General features: G+C 43.3%; 1 protein-coding gene across 2 annotated transcripts in view; it reads left to right on the plus strand.

The window, feature by feature from the left end:
- AGPAT5 (1-acylglycerol-3-phosphate O-acyltransferase 5) overlaps nt 1-14,539 on the plus strand; it is a 229,283-nt gene that overhangs the window by 28,874 nt on the left and 185,870 nt on the right. The window lies entirely within an intron of this gene.

Below are 14,539 nucleotides of genomic sequence, written 5' to 3' on the forward strand. Positions count from 1 at the left end.
GCAAAGATGTCTCTTTGGTCTAACCCAAATTCCTCACACAGGGACTGGAAGGACTTGATGGTCCTGCTCTGTTACAACCTGAAATAAATAATGAATTCCACGAGCAGCTCACCTCTTGAACAGTATTGATGTCCCTCCCTCCGGAAATGCCAAGTTGCCCCCAAGAGGAAGTAAGGGAGAGATCTCTTTATTCCTGGTAAAGGTTTTACTTAACCATTGCCACGCTGTGCGTGAAGAGTTCAAAATATACCCATACGGTCCTAGTATGGGCAGTTTATCTGGCGGGGCATGGAGCCAGTACGCAAAGCTGAGTGGTGCCATCAAGGAAGTCTCTATACTCCTACAGGAGAAAAATTCCTTGGTGCGGAACCAGTCAGATAAGTGGCGTAGGCAGCTAGCCATAGAAAATAGTGTCAAATCAAGCAGTCCCAAGCCCCCTTCGTGCGGAGTCGCATTATTTTGTGTAGCCCTATGCGCGCTTTCTTGCCCTGCCACGGAAATCGATTAAGTGCTCTTTGAAGCCACCGTGTCTCACCAGACCCCAGAGTAACTGGAATCATTTGTAGCACATAGATCCATTTTGGGAATAGGATCATGTTAAATAATGCTATTCTACCCTGTAGAGAGATAGGTAGCCACTGCCATCCTTGTAAGATATCTGTTGTACGCCTCTGCAGGGGGCCCACATTCTCCAAGTGCAGTCTAGCTAAATCTGCAGATACATATATCCCCAGGTATTGGATTGCCCCCGTGGCCCACTGAAAAGGGAATTGCCCCACCCATTCTGCCTGAATTACCGGTTGGACCGGCAGAGCCACCGATTTCTGAAAGTTCAATTCCAGCCCTGAGACGAAACTAAACTCGTCTATGACCTCCAACAGGCATGAGACTGATGATCCCGATTGAGTAAGAGTGAGGAACATGTCGTCCGCAAAGGCCAACACTTTTATCCGACTCTCCCGCAGCACCACTCCCTTTATATCCGGGTCCAGCAAGATTGTATGTAATAGTGGCTCCAAATATAATAGGAACAAGAGGGGGGAGAGGGGGCATCCCTGTCTAGTTCCCGTTCCACCCGTAAGGTCGAGGACCTAGCTCCATTAATAAAGACCCTGGCTGATGTGCCCTCATACAGAGTTCGTACTGCCGCGAGAAACCACCCTTCCATCCCAATATACTCAAGGACCTGGAACAGATAATCCCAATTGACTTTATCAAATGCTTTGGCCGCATGCAAGCTGATCAATAATAAAAGGTCTTCCGTGGCCTGCCCATAAGCCACGGCCAATAGCACTTTACGCACATGCCTAGTGGCCTGACACCCCTTGACAAACCCCACTTGGTGTTCTCCTATCAAATTTGGGATATTCAACATTAATCTGTCTGCCAACACCCGGGATAAAATTTTTATGTCAACATTGATTAGTGATATTGGCCTATAGCAGGGGTAGGCAACTCCGGTCCTCAAGAGCCGCAGGCAGGTCAGGTTTTCAGGATATCCACAATGAATATGCAGGAGATAGATTTGCGTACCATGGAGGCAGTGCTTGCAAATCTATCTCCTGCATATTCATTGTGGATATCCTGAAAACCTGACCTGCCTGCGGCTCTTGAGGACCGGAGTTGTCTACCCCTGGCCTATAGGACTCCACTTGATCCTTTGCCTTGCCGGGTTTGGGGATTAATGTAACCAGAGATTCATTCTCCCCCTTGGAAAAGAACCCCCTTTCAACTACCGCATCAAAGAAAGCGATCAGTGGTCCATAGACTTGCTGCATCAAAATTTTATAATATTAATTTGAAAAGCCATCAATCTCCGGTGCCGAACCCAGTGGCAGTGACTTTAAAACATTTTGCACCTCCTGCGCCCGAATAGGTGCTGACATAGCCCGCCGCGCCTCTGCTGTTAATTGTGGCATTCCTGCATCTTCTAAATAATCCCACGTCAAGGGCCCCTGAATTCTATCCCTGGAGGAATACATTTCCATAAAATGGGTACGAAAGGTGTCCAATATTTCCTGCAACTGAGTGACTTGTGTTCCCGAGGTGGTCGTTACTGAAGAAATAAATTGGCATGGTGAGCTCGCTTTAGCTACCCTCGCTAAAAACCTCCCTGATTTATTGCCAAAGCGCTGAAAGTTCAGTCGCCTAGCCATCAGCTGCTTCATGGCTTGCTCATGTATAAGTGAATTAAGAGCAACCAGAGCCGATGTCATCAGATCTTTGTTGACCACTGTCGTGTTAGTTAGCTGCTTCCTCTTCGCTATCTTGTATGCTTCTTCAAGCTTCAGGATGCCTGTCGCCGGGCATTTCGCCCTTGCGCTCATAAACGCTATCATTTCCCCCCTCATGACTGCCTTGGAGGCCTCCTAATATATTACTGGCGACTCGCATGAATCAAAATTAGTATCTGCATAAAATTGCCACTTCCTATAGAGGTGTTCCTGAAGTTGTTTATCTTGATACAAGTAGGCGGGGAATCTCCACTGCCCCCCCAGGCCCCCCCCCCCCCATCAGATCCAAATCTATCCAGATCATATTATGATCCGAGATCTCCATTGGGCCAATAGCAGCTTTCTTAACTGTGAAAAACCAGGATTGGGAAATTAGAATGTAATCTATTCTCGACCAAGAGTGGTGAACTTTTGACTGGTGTTTGTAATCTTTTGTGATAGGGTGGAGTGTCCGCCAAGGGTCTATTAAGTGAAGATGGTTACATAACGCCGGCAGCTCCCTGCCCTTGCCCACCCCTGGGATGGAAGTGGGGGATAACCTATCCAAAGTCAGATCTAGTACTTGGTTAAAGTCTACCGCCCAGACCCAGGGTGTATCTGCATATTGCGATCCAAGCGCTATGAGGGATTGAAAGAATTTAGGGCTATAAGCGTTTGGGCCATATACTGCGCATAGATAAAACTTCTGCCCCTGATAATTAAGATGAAGTAGCACAATACGCCCCTCAGAGTCCGTGTATATCAGTTTAGATTGACAGAGCAGCCCCTTCTTCAGTAAGATTGCCACCCTGCTTTTCCTATTTCCCGATGAGGAAAAATGGCACTCACCAACCCATTGTTGGCAAAGTTTCCCATGTTCAATGTCTGACAATTTTGTTTCTTGTAAGCAGGCTATAGCGACGCCCTGGCGCTTGAGCTATGACAAACTCTTGTAGCGCTTCACTGATGATGTAATGCCAGAGACATTCCAAGATAGTATTTTTATGGTGGGGCGACTAATCATTTATCTCCACTTCCTCTTGAGCACTCTCAGAATCCTGCCATCGAAATCCCCGGGGGCCCAGCCCCTCCCCTGGGAAGCTATTCCTATTATACCGAGCAGGGGACCACCTTGTGCCACCTATCAACCTGTCACAATCACACATCCCGTCCTTGTCCCCCCCCTATCCACCCGCTCACATCTACCACCCCCCCCCCCCCCCATCCAAATCCCCCCTCTCCCCAACTTCCCCCTTGCAAACATCACTGGGGTCACTTAAATGTGAAGACCCCCTGAGCCCCATGCTATCAACGTTCAGTACCCTACATTCCTTCAGATACAGTGGGGGAAATAAGTATTTGATCCCTTGCTGATTTTGTAAGTTTGCCCACTGACAAAGACATGAGCAGCCCATAATTGAAGGGTAGGTTATTGATAACAGTGAGAGATAGCACATCACAAATTAAATCCGGAAAATCACATTGTGGAAAGTATATGAATTTATTTGCATTCTGCAGAGGGAAATAAGTATTTAATCCCTCTGGCAAACAAGACCTAATACTTGGTGGCAAAACCCTTGTTGGCAAGCACAGCGGTCAGACGTCTTCTGTAGTTGATGATGAGGTTTGCACACATGTCAGGAGGAATTTTGGTCCACTCCTCTTTGCAGATCATCTCTAAATCATTAAGAGTTCTGGGCTGTCGCTTGGCAACTCGCAGCTTCAGCTCCCTCCATAAGTTTTCAATGGGATTAAGGTCTGGTGACTGGCTAGGCCACTCCATGACCCTAATGTGCTTCTTCCTGAGCCACTCCTTTGTTGCCTTGGCTGTATGTTTTGGGTCATTGTCGTGCTGGAAGACCCAGCCACGACCCATTTTTAAGGCTCTGGCGGAGGGAAGGAGGTTGTCACTCAGAATTGTACGGTACATGGCCCCATCCATTCTCCCATTGATGCGGTGAAGTAGTCCTGTGCCCTTAGCAGAGAAACACCCCCAAAACATAACATTTCCACCTCCATGCTTGACAGTGGGGACGGTGTTCTTTGGGTCATAGGCAGCATTTCTCTTCCTCCAAACACGGCGAGTTGAGTTCATGCCAAAGAGCTCAATTTTTGTCTCATCTGACCACAGCACCTTCTCCCAATCACTCTCGGCATCATCCAGGTGTTCACTGGCAAACTTCAGACGGGCCGTCACATGTGCCTTCCGGAGCAGGGGGACCTTGCGGGCACTGCAGGATTGCAATCCGTTATGTCGTAATGTGTTACCAATGGTTTTGGTGGTGACAGTGGTCCCAGCTGCCTTGAGATCATTGACAAGTTCCCCCCTTGTAGTTGTAGGCTGATTTCTAACCTTCCTCATGATCAAGGATACCCCACGAGGTGAGATTTTGCGTGGAGCCCCAGATCTTTGTCGATTGACAGTCATTTTGTACTTCTTCCATTTTCTTACTATGGCACCAACAGTTGTCTCCTTCTCGCCCAGCGTCTTACTGATGGTTTTGTAGCCCATTCCAGCCTTGTGCAGGTGTATGATCTTGTCCCTGACATCCTTAGACAGCTCCTTGCTCTTGGCCATTTTGTAGAGGTTAGAGTCTGACTGATTCACTGAGTCTGTGGACAGGTGTCTTTCATACAGGTGACCATTGCCGACAGCTGTCTGTCATGCAGGTAACGAGTTGATTTGGAGCATCTACCTGGTCTGTAGGGGCCAGATCTCTTACTGGTTGGTGGGGGATCAAATACTTATTTCCCTCTGCAGAATGCAAATAAATTCATATACTTTCCACAATATGATTTTCCGGATTTAATTTGTGATGTGCTATCTCTCACTGTTACCAATAACCTACCCTTCAATTATGGGCTGCTCATGTCTTTGTCAGTGGGCAAACTTACAAAATCAGCAAGGGATCAAATACTTATTTCCCCCACTGTACATACACCCGCAGACCTGCCTCTCAGAGCCTCATACACCAGTTTCGAGTCCATAGCTTGTTTTCCTAGGCCAGCTGGTTAGCCATCATTGCTGGTATTTTCATTCCGTTCTAGTCCTCCCACATAATCGCTGGCAGCCAATTCTGACGCCAAGGAGCGCCAAATTCCATTTTGCTTAATTTTAAGAATGGCTGGGTAGATTAACATAAATTGAATCTTCATGCTGTGTAGTTGGCTGCATAGCGAGGTAAATGTTTTCCTTTTCTCCTTTAGGGAGGCTGAATAATCTTGGTAAATCCTTATTGAGCTGCCTTTGAACTTTGTAGTTTCCCTTTTCAGACGATAACCATTCAAGATTTCCACCTTGTGAAGATAATTATGAATTTTCACAATCACAGCCCTAGGCGTTTGGCAGCTTCCTGTACCTGCCCCAGCCTATGGGCCCGCTCTAGGCACAGTGGCCCCGCGTGGTCTGACAAAGCGAACTCGTTTTTGAGCCATGCTTCCAGCTCCGTTGCTAAGGTTCATTCCCCCCACAGATTCCAGAACTCCGATCAGCCGTAGATTAGCCCTCTTCGACCTGTTTTCGAGATCGTCCACTTTGGTAGTAAGCGACTCGATTGTTTTAATTGGTTCAGAATCGGGGAAGTTAGCGCTGTGGTGTCTTCCAAGTCTGAGACTCATTGTTTGAGCTCACCAGCATGCCGTGACAGCTCCAGTTGAACCGCTTCAAAATTAGTAAGTTGATTTGAGAGTTTCTCCAACTTTCATTCCATTGCCACCTCCACCGCTTCTGTGAGCTACGCGAGCTGTTCTTTTGTAAACCTCCCGCTCTGCGGCCATTTTTGTTCCGCTGTCGCCTCCTCTGGATGGGGCTTTCCTTTCTCTCGTTTGCAAGTGCTGCTGACCATCGTTTTCGGATTAGCCTCCACAAATTTGTCAATAATTTATCTGTGCTCCTCTTGGCAGATCGCGGGCTATTTCATCTCAGTTTAGGAATGAATTTTTGAGCAAATAGGGCCCAGGCGCCTCAGAGAAAGCAAATCACACATCCTGCTCCCTCTAGCACATCACGTGACCTCCAGTTCAAATCCTTTTTAAGTGATTTGAGAGGTAGTATTTGAATCATATATAACCACCTTGGAAATGCGACCATCTTAAAAAGATGTACTCTACCATGCAGACCAAGAGGCAGGTGTTCCCAACTAGCCAACGTTTCAGAGCTGGAATCAAGCAAATGAGATGTTTAGTTTACAGATTGGATGGATGAATTGAAAGCTGTACCCCTAAATATTTAAAAGAATTTAAGGCCCATTTCAAAGGAAATACTCTCACCCATTCAAGCTGCACAGCATGTGAAGAGGCCAGCTCCATGGATTTGGACAAATGTAACTTAAACCAAGAAAAATCACTGTATTCTGCAAGTGTGTCCATCAAAGCTGAATGGGAAAGATGAGGGGAGGTAAGATGCACTAGAAGATAGTTAGCAAAAGCCAATATTTTAAATTCTGAACTTTTTAAAAACTTACCCCTGTGTATCAAGATTAGTAATAATATCGCTTATCAAAAGATCTAGAACCAAAATTTTAAAAAATTGGTGGTGATAAACATCTCTGGCAAATGCTGATGAATACCAACTGGCGCCGAATGAAGCCCATTAATCCACATTGAGGCCCAGGGGTCTGAGTATAACACATCTAATGGTCAACAGTGGGTTAAGATCCTAGGGAACCTGAATTAATTCACTGTAAATGTTTAGGTCTTTTTACCACCTCTCCAAATCTACATATACCAGTTACCCACAATTTGTAGAGATAAAAGACCGAGGCTGCCGCTTATGAGAAAAGTAATTTATTTACTACCCCCTCCCAAATTAGCATGTACCAGCCATCCACAATTTGGGAGTATAAAAGAAACCAGGGCTACGTGGATATGAGAAAGTCAATTGTTTATTTACTTACCAAAATACAGAAATATAAAGGTACAAATACAATCAAATAGTTTGTTATGGGAGAACAGCCGCTACCATACATAAGTATTCTCTGCCTGCTGACTCTCCAAAGTACTTCTGTGCTTCAACTGTTTATATATCCTTTATTTCAAACAATGCCCCACATAGGTTTAACAAATCACCTTCCCCAGAGATCATTCTGCCTTCCCTCAACATCATCTGTCTCCCTTCAAGTTGCTAGACCACATTTTCTTGTTTATTGTAATTGCTCTTTTCCCATCTCTGCTTGCATGCAGGAATGTCTTATCAGATGATGAGTCTCCGGCTCACATACTTATCAGTTTTTGCCCTTTGGCCCTGTTACATGGTGTATGATCTGTGCTCATTATTTATATCTCCCCCCTTGAAGGTCTTCGAGAATAAGGGCTTCATTTGAACCTCTGCTGTAGTCCCATCTATTTCAGATAAGAGCAATAAGTTTCTTTTCAGATGCATGTTAAACTTAGGGAGGTCAATGAGTCACAGTGTCAACTCCTTTTTTTTTTTTACAGGTATCGGTAACAAGAAAAGGTGGTTATAGTGAGATGTAAGTTGCCCCTCTTCAACCATCCCCGGGCCTTATGTTGCTTACACTACCTTACCATCTAAATGATCCTAGAGGAAGACAATAATGCAAAATAAAGGATATCTCAATGAAATTAAACATTTTAAACATTTGCAATCTCTGCATTTATGCGTAATCTTTCATACAGAACATATGCATGTCCTATAGGTTCTTTCTTACTTAAAGCAGTTTCAATTAATTGTTGCACTAAACTCCTAATGCAAGGTATTACACAACAGCCAAGATGTACAAATACAGCAATAACAATTATCAATGTGGTTAAACTGGATACTATGAAAGTTTTCCATAGCATGGTGAACATTGTATAAGCAATTAACATCAATAGCACATACAACAGCTTGTGATGTAAAAATAAAATCTTTAGAAAAGTCCATAATATGTAAACGATTAGAAATCAGGGTATTCAGAGTCACTTAAAATTTCATTGACTTGATGAATAGACAATCTTGGCATCAGAGAAATGTATAGTTCAGTGTAGGTTCTGGTATTATGAAGCAGCAGTCTGTATACCGTTGGAAGGCTCACATAGGCAGGCATCATGTTGCATCCAGAAGATTTCCACTTAGTGCATCTCATGGTTTCCAGCAAGTTAAATAGTCCATATAACAGTTGTCCAATTCATTAGTAACATTGTTCTCAGATTTCATTCTTTGCACAGTTCAAGGTGTATATAGGATATAATAAAAATCAATGGCCATACTGGTCCGACCAAAAAAGGATGTCAGAAGTCATATACATGTCCCTGTACAAACATTTCTACTTGGATTCAGTTTACACATGCATATTTTCAGCTCTCATTACAAATAAACTTTCTCATTTATTTAAATACTAGTAAGAAAGGCCCGTTTCTGAGGCCAATGAAACGGGCGCTAGCAAGGCGCTTTTGTTCCCATCCCCGTCCCCTCGATGCTGGACTTACCCTCCGTGCTTCAGGGTGGTCGTGGGCGCCCCGCCGCAGCCGGCGACCCGGCCCGCAATGTACAGAGTGGCTGGCTGGCTCCCTTGCTGCGTGTGACGTACAGCCTGCCTGGCTCACTCCCTGCAATCGTCGCGTAGTAGATCGATGTATGCCCTGCCCTCGCGTCAAACGTGATGACGTTGAGGGCGGAGCGATGCGATCAAGTGTCATAGCTCCGCCCTCAACGTCATCACGTTTGACGCGAGGGCGGGGCAAACAGTAATAGGGCTAAATTCCGATCTCTGGCGCCTCACAAACCGGAAGTTGCAGCTTCATTAGAACGTTGAGGTAGGAAATTATGTGCGGAAGGGGCGTGGCTGTGGGTGGTCTATCAGTGAGAGTGAGTGGTGAGTGACAGTGAGTGGTGACAGCCTAAGTGCAGGGCTCCAGGGTTTCCCTGCCACAGAGTGAGCTTCAGAATGTTTGAGGGGGTGAGAATTATTACTATAGATTTCTGTAACTTCCAACATAGAATTTCCAAAATTGAATGGGAGAATGCTTATAAGTTCTGCACAATTGTAGTATTCTATAAAATTCAAGACCTAATTTTTAAATCTTTATCAATGGGCTATTACAAACAAGCTTCTTAAAAGCATTAGGCACAGTACATTTATGGAAAATAAATTAGGGAAAAATAAAAATTACATCAGTATCCAATTATTAACAGTAGAAATTAGGGAAAATAAAGTTCAATATTTGTAGTAAGAAAACGAATTCATAGTTTGCATAACAAAGCAGATTAGGGCATCAAGTAGTTAGGAGCACAGTTTCGCCATTTATACTAAACAAAGGTCATAAAGAAACAGAAAAAAAGAGGGAGAATAGCTGTTTACAATTACCATCAAAAATTGTATATATGTTATTTTGAAGCATCCCTCTTGTTTCTGAAATATGGTGAAAGAGAAGGCAATTTAAACACATTGGCGCAAACTATGCAGTGGCCTAGAAAGGTTCTGTCCTTGTTCTGGTGCACTACAAAACATTTTTAAGGTACACAGAATATCTTAACTTCTTAATCTAAACATTCATTTAAATTCACTTTTCCTGTGGGGTAATTTCTCTGGGATCTCAGTTACCTGAGGTAAAGTGACACAGATATTAACGAACTAAACACATTAAGCAGGGCCGTGCCTAGGGTCTCTGGTGCCCCCCTGCAGACTATCAGTTTGCCCCCCCCCCCCCCTCCCCGTGTGAAACAAAATTAAGCACATCAGAAAACAAAGAAACTGTGCTCATTTAAAAGGGAGAGTTCTTTAAAAAGATATTGAAAATCTTTAAAGATACATTGTACACTGCTAGCATAACACTGAAGGGTAGGGCGATAACTTCTGTTTACTGTCTCACAAAAACTCTGGCTGTATTCTTATTTCTTTGAAACAGAAAAAATCTATATATATAAAAGGCACCTCCAACGTTCCATTGAAGCCTCAAGCCGGAAACTTGAGGCGCCCGAGATATCCGGTTTGGCCTGCAGGCTGCAGTCACTGTAGCTCCGCCCTTACGTCAAAATGCGATGACATTGAGGGCGGGGCGGGCCTGCAGTCAGTGTACCTACGCCCTCGCGTCAACACGCGATGACGCAGAGGGCGGGCCGGCGAAGACACAACGGACAACTTCCACACATTCTCTGACAGCTGCTGGGAGAGCGCACCGAACTTTGCAAACTCGCAGCCACGTCACTCAGGGACGGAGGGAGAGGAGAGGTGTGGAACTTGGAAGGGAGGCACGGAGGGGGTGTCTGGAACTCTGGAGGGACAGAGGGAGGACGGTGGGGGGGGGGGGGGGATTACCCTGCTAGCGCCCGTTTCATTTTTTCCCGAAACGGGCATTTCTTACTAGTGTTATATAAATGATTTGAGAGCGTCTTTAAAAAGTACTTTAAATCACTCCTGGCTGGTCACAGTGGATTTCAATATTCAAAAATGAAATAAACATCATACAATTTCCATGCCTATTTGTATCATCTATAAACACTAAATAAATTCTAGAAAGAGAAGCATACATCCCCTATAGAGCTTTCTCACAAGCAGCCAATTAGCTAACGCTGCACAAATAAATCTGCATTATTTTAAACAGTTATCTCTGTAATGTGAAATAAAAAAAAAACAAGTTAAAAACAAGTTTAAAAAATCTGCCAAGTATTCTAGTAAGATATTTCCCCCTATTTTGTTGAAAAATGATCAGCCTTCCTTCATGGATGTGTGGTTAGAATGGTTTATTCAGCCTGTGAACCTGAAGCAGATTTATTAGTGACTGCAACCTGAGATGTCTACCGGGCTTGGATGGCAGTCAATGAAGAGAGATGAAATGCCGTCTTCCATCTGCCACAAAGAAACGACACGCACCAGGGGATCGGATCCACCATCAAAGCCCTAGAAAACTGGGCATAATAGTAGCAATAAGGGACAGCCCTTCAGAGAAAGTTTGGGACCCAATGTCAGAATGGCGCAGGGAAGGACCTGGATGACGTGCCCGGGTTGCGGAGAGAGCGGGGGAAGAGAGACGGTTGGAGGAGGCTCCACTGTCTACTTACCCTGCTGGGACCTCTGGACCGGTCAGTGAAAGCGCTGCCAACGTCTCCAGCCTTCCCTTCGCGCTCATTCGTTCCCTCAGTGTCCCGCCTTCTTCTGACGTCATTTCCTGGCGAGGGCGGGACACTGAGGGAATGAACGAGCGTGAAGGGAAGGCTGGAGACGTCAGCAGCGCTTTCACTGACGCTGCTCAGCTGCTGCAACGTCGGAGCCTCCGGAGGTAAAAGATTTAAAGCTCAGGGTGGCGCGGAGCTGAAGTAAGTGGCGAGGGTAAGCACCGCGGCAGCGCCCTCCAGAGGTCCGCGCCTCCCTGCGGTGCTTACCCTGCTTACCTTGTTGGCACGGCTCTGACATTAAGCAAAACAGGATACAAATGTTACCTTGCATTATTAGCAAAACAAAAGTTTCAGCAGGACTGTTGTAAATCCCGTGTTGATGGATCTCACTTGCAAAGTACAGTTGATCAGGGATGGAAGAATAAAATGCAAACACATGGGAACAACAAAACTGCATCACAAAGTTGAAATTCTGTCAGAAATACAAAAATTTAAAAGTGTGCAACATATAGACAGAACAGAAAAATACAGGCGAGCCACTTAGTAAATCTCATAGTTAATGTAAAAGCTATCCTTCTATAAAACCTACTACATAGGATCAGAAAAGTTTATAACAAGCTTTGAACCCAATCCAATAAAGTTGAACTGTAAAAACTACAAATCCTAATGAGGCAGACAAAGGTGTATCCTTGGCTGACTTTTACAAGATTCACATAGATGAGGCAAAGATAAGGAAAAGTTTATTCTTAAAAAGAAACCCTAATTCTGTACACTTTACCTGTAATTAATGCATAAATATAAGTAGTTAACAGGACTAGGTCTCCTATTTACAATTCTACCATCCCCCATTCTGTCTGGCGTTTCCTGGAAAAGGCAAGACAGAGATGTTTGGGCTTGTAAACACTCGCCGTCCGATGAGTGAGTCCAAAATATAAGGTCTGGGAGAATTAGCTAACATTGACAGTGCTACATCAGTACCATCAGTCAGACCAGTGGGAATTTCAGTTACTTCTTTAACTAACTCATCAGCCTCTATGATTACCATTAATTTCAAATAAAAACAAGCGCTATACATAAGTGTTCCTATGGCGTTCTTATAACGCTTCAAACACTTTATTCCACAAAGTGATGTAACTCAAGAGATGTCCAGTAGAAGAAAGCATACCTCTCTGATTCCATTTCTATATGTGTGAATGTAATGTATGTAAGGGATAACATAAGGACAGACGAACAAATGAAAGACAAAGAACTAAAAGGCTGTAAATTAGATCATGCTATTGAAATGCAGTACTGGGCATATCCTTTAAATAAACATGGTATTATTCACAAGTATGCATGATAAATTACGAAAACAGTGTCCTAAGCCTAGAAGTACTTCTTATGTGCACATATTAATATGAGATAGCTACACCAGAAATAGGAAAAAAATGTACAATAGTACTATTTAAATTCTCCATTGAGATTCTGTATCTCTGCAGCTGATCAGAAATCTCGGTGGAGTGCATTAAAAGAAATAGAAAATATTTCTTTATATTCCACTGGTCTAGCTATATCATTTTTAAAATAAATTTTCATACTGGAATGTAGACCAAATATTCCTAATAGTTTAAATATCCTGAAAATAAAATTGTAGAATTCTTAGCAGGAAAACAAAATTGTTATCCAGAAATCATAAACACAATAAAACATTGAAATAGAATTGTATACAAAAGAAAATATGGAAATAAAATTGTATCTAATAAATATTAGATTTAAGCCAAGAGAAATAAAACTGTAAGACAAACTTAGAAAACTGGTCTTTTACTGGTTTTTGTTGGGGGGAGGAGGGGGGTTCGTTTATGATGCAAAAGTAATGCCAGGGCAGCAGTTTAGAACCATGAAATCAAACATTTAAAAAACAAGGATGTAGAGAAATTTCCTGTGGCCACGAAGAATTGCCTCTAGCAATCCTACCAGGGACAGTGCAAGTAGCTGAATAGTTATATGTAAACTGCCTCGATTTGCGCTTCAAGAGAGGCGGAATATCAAAAATTGAGAAACTAAAACTAGCTAAAACTAAAACTTTCTCTAAAGAAACAGTCTATCCCATAATTCTGCAGCATTGCCAAAAGAAAATACCAAATAACATGATCGAATGTCTTCTCCACGTCAAAACTAATGAGTAGAGAAGGCGTTTCCTCGCCTGTGTACCTCCTCCAAGGAAGTCAAAATAGTGCATATATTTTTACATAAAATTAAAGACTGCCGTTCCAAAGTCACCTGTGTGTTAAAACAGCTGTCAGGGCCATGAATAACAATGAATCTGTACAGTCAGACCTTTTCAAAACAAATGAGAACCTTTGCCTTACATTGGACAGCCAGGGATTCCACTATGGTTCCAGCCCACCACCTTTAGAACTTTTTAGGTTCTTCCATTGTCAAATGTGTTCCTGCAAAAATGCAATGTCTATTTTCTTTCTGTTCAACATTTATAAAATATGTTTTCTTCTTATTGGAGACGTCACCCCTCCCACTTACAAAAAAAATATTTGCAAAGGGGTCATTAATCCCAAAATTCTTTATGCAAACCGCCCTCCCCCCCCCCCCCCCCCCAAAAAAAAAAATACCAAAAGCAAAAAAAGGAAAGTGTCATTAAGAAAAAGTAAGAAGGCCATCCCAGCCATCAACCTCCCTATGATTAACAGTGTGGTAGATAAAACCCTGAGCTGTATGATCCTTCCCCATGCTGTACAATGGGTAGCTAGAAAAAAAAAAAAAAGAACATAGAAAAAGAGAGAAAAGGGTAAAAAGCTGCTAAGACACCAGTCATAGCATTGTAAGGTATTCCTGATGCTTATTCACTCTCCCAATCCTCCCGTCTACCCCCTCCCTACTAGTAATAACAGTCTGCAGCTGGACTTATATAATCTTTAATTGTTATTATCCAGAAGTTGCAGACAATTAACACAGCACAGCATTAATGTGTATTAAAGATTTCTGGCTTTTGCTAAGTAGAAAATCATTTTTTAAGTGAAACAAGAGGTGAGCTGACTTTGTGCCTCTGCTCTTTCTTACAATAAAATGCTTGCCATTCTTATTGTGAAATTAATTTGAAATTTAAGGGTCCCTTTTGCTAAAACTTAGCATGTGCTAATGGACATTATTGTGCGCTAAGTGCCACGTGGCTCATAGGTATAAAATAGGATGTGAAGCATTTAGCACATACTAATTATCTTTGCGCATGCTAAGCTTTAGTAAAAGGTCTCCTTAGTAACTAGTACAAGGAAAAAAA

The sequence above is a fragment of the Microcaecilia unicolor genome, chromosome 3 (assembly GCF_901765095.1).
Source record: "Microcaecilia unicolor chromosome 3, aMicUni1.1, whole genome shotgun sequence".
NCBI lineage: Eukaryota > Metazoa > Chordata > Amphibia > Gymnophiona > Siphonopidae > Microcaecilia > Microcaecilia unicolor.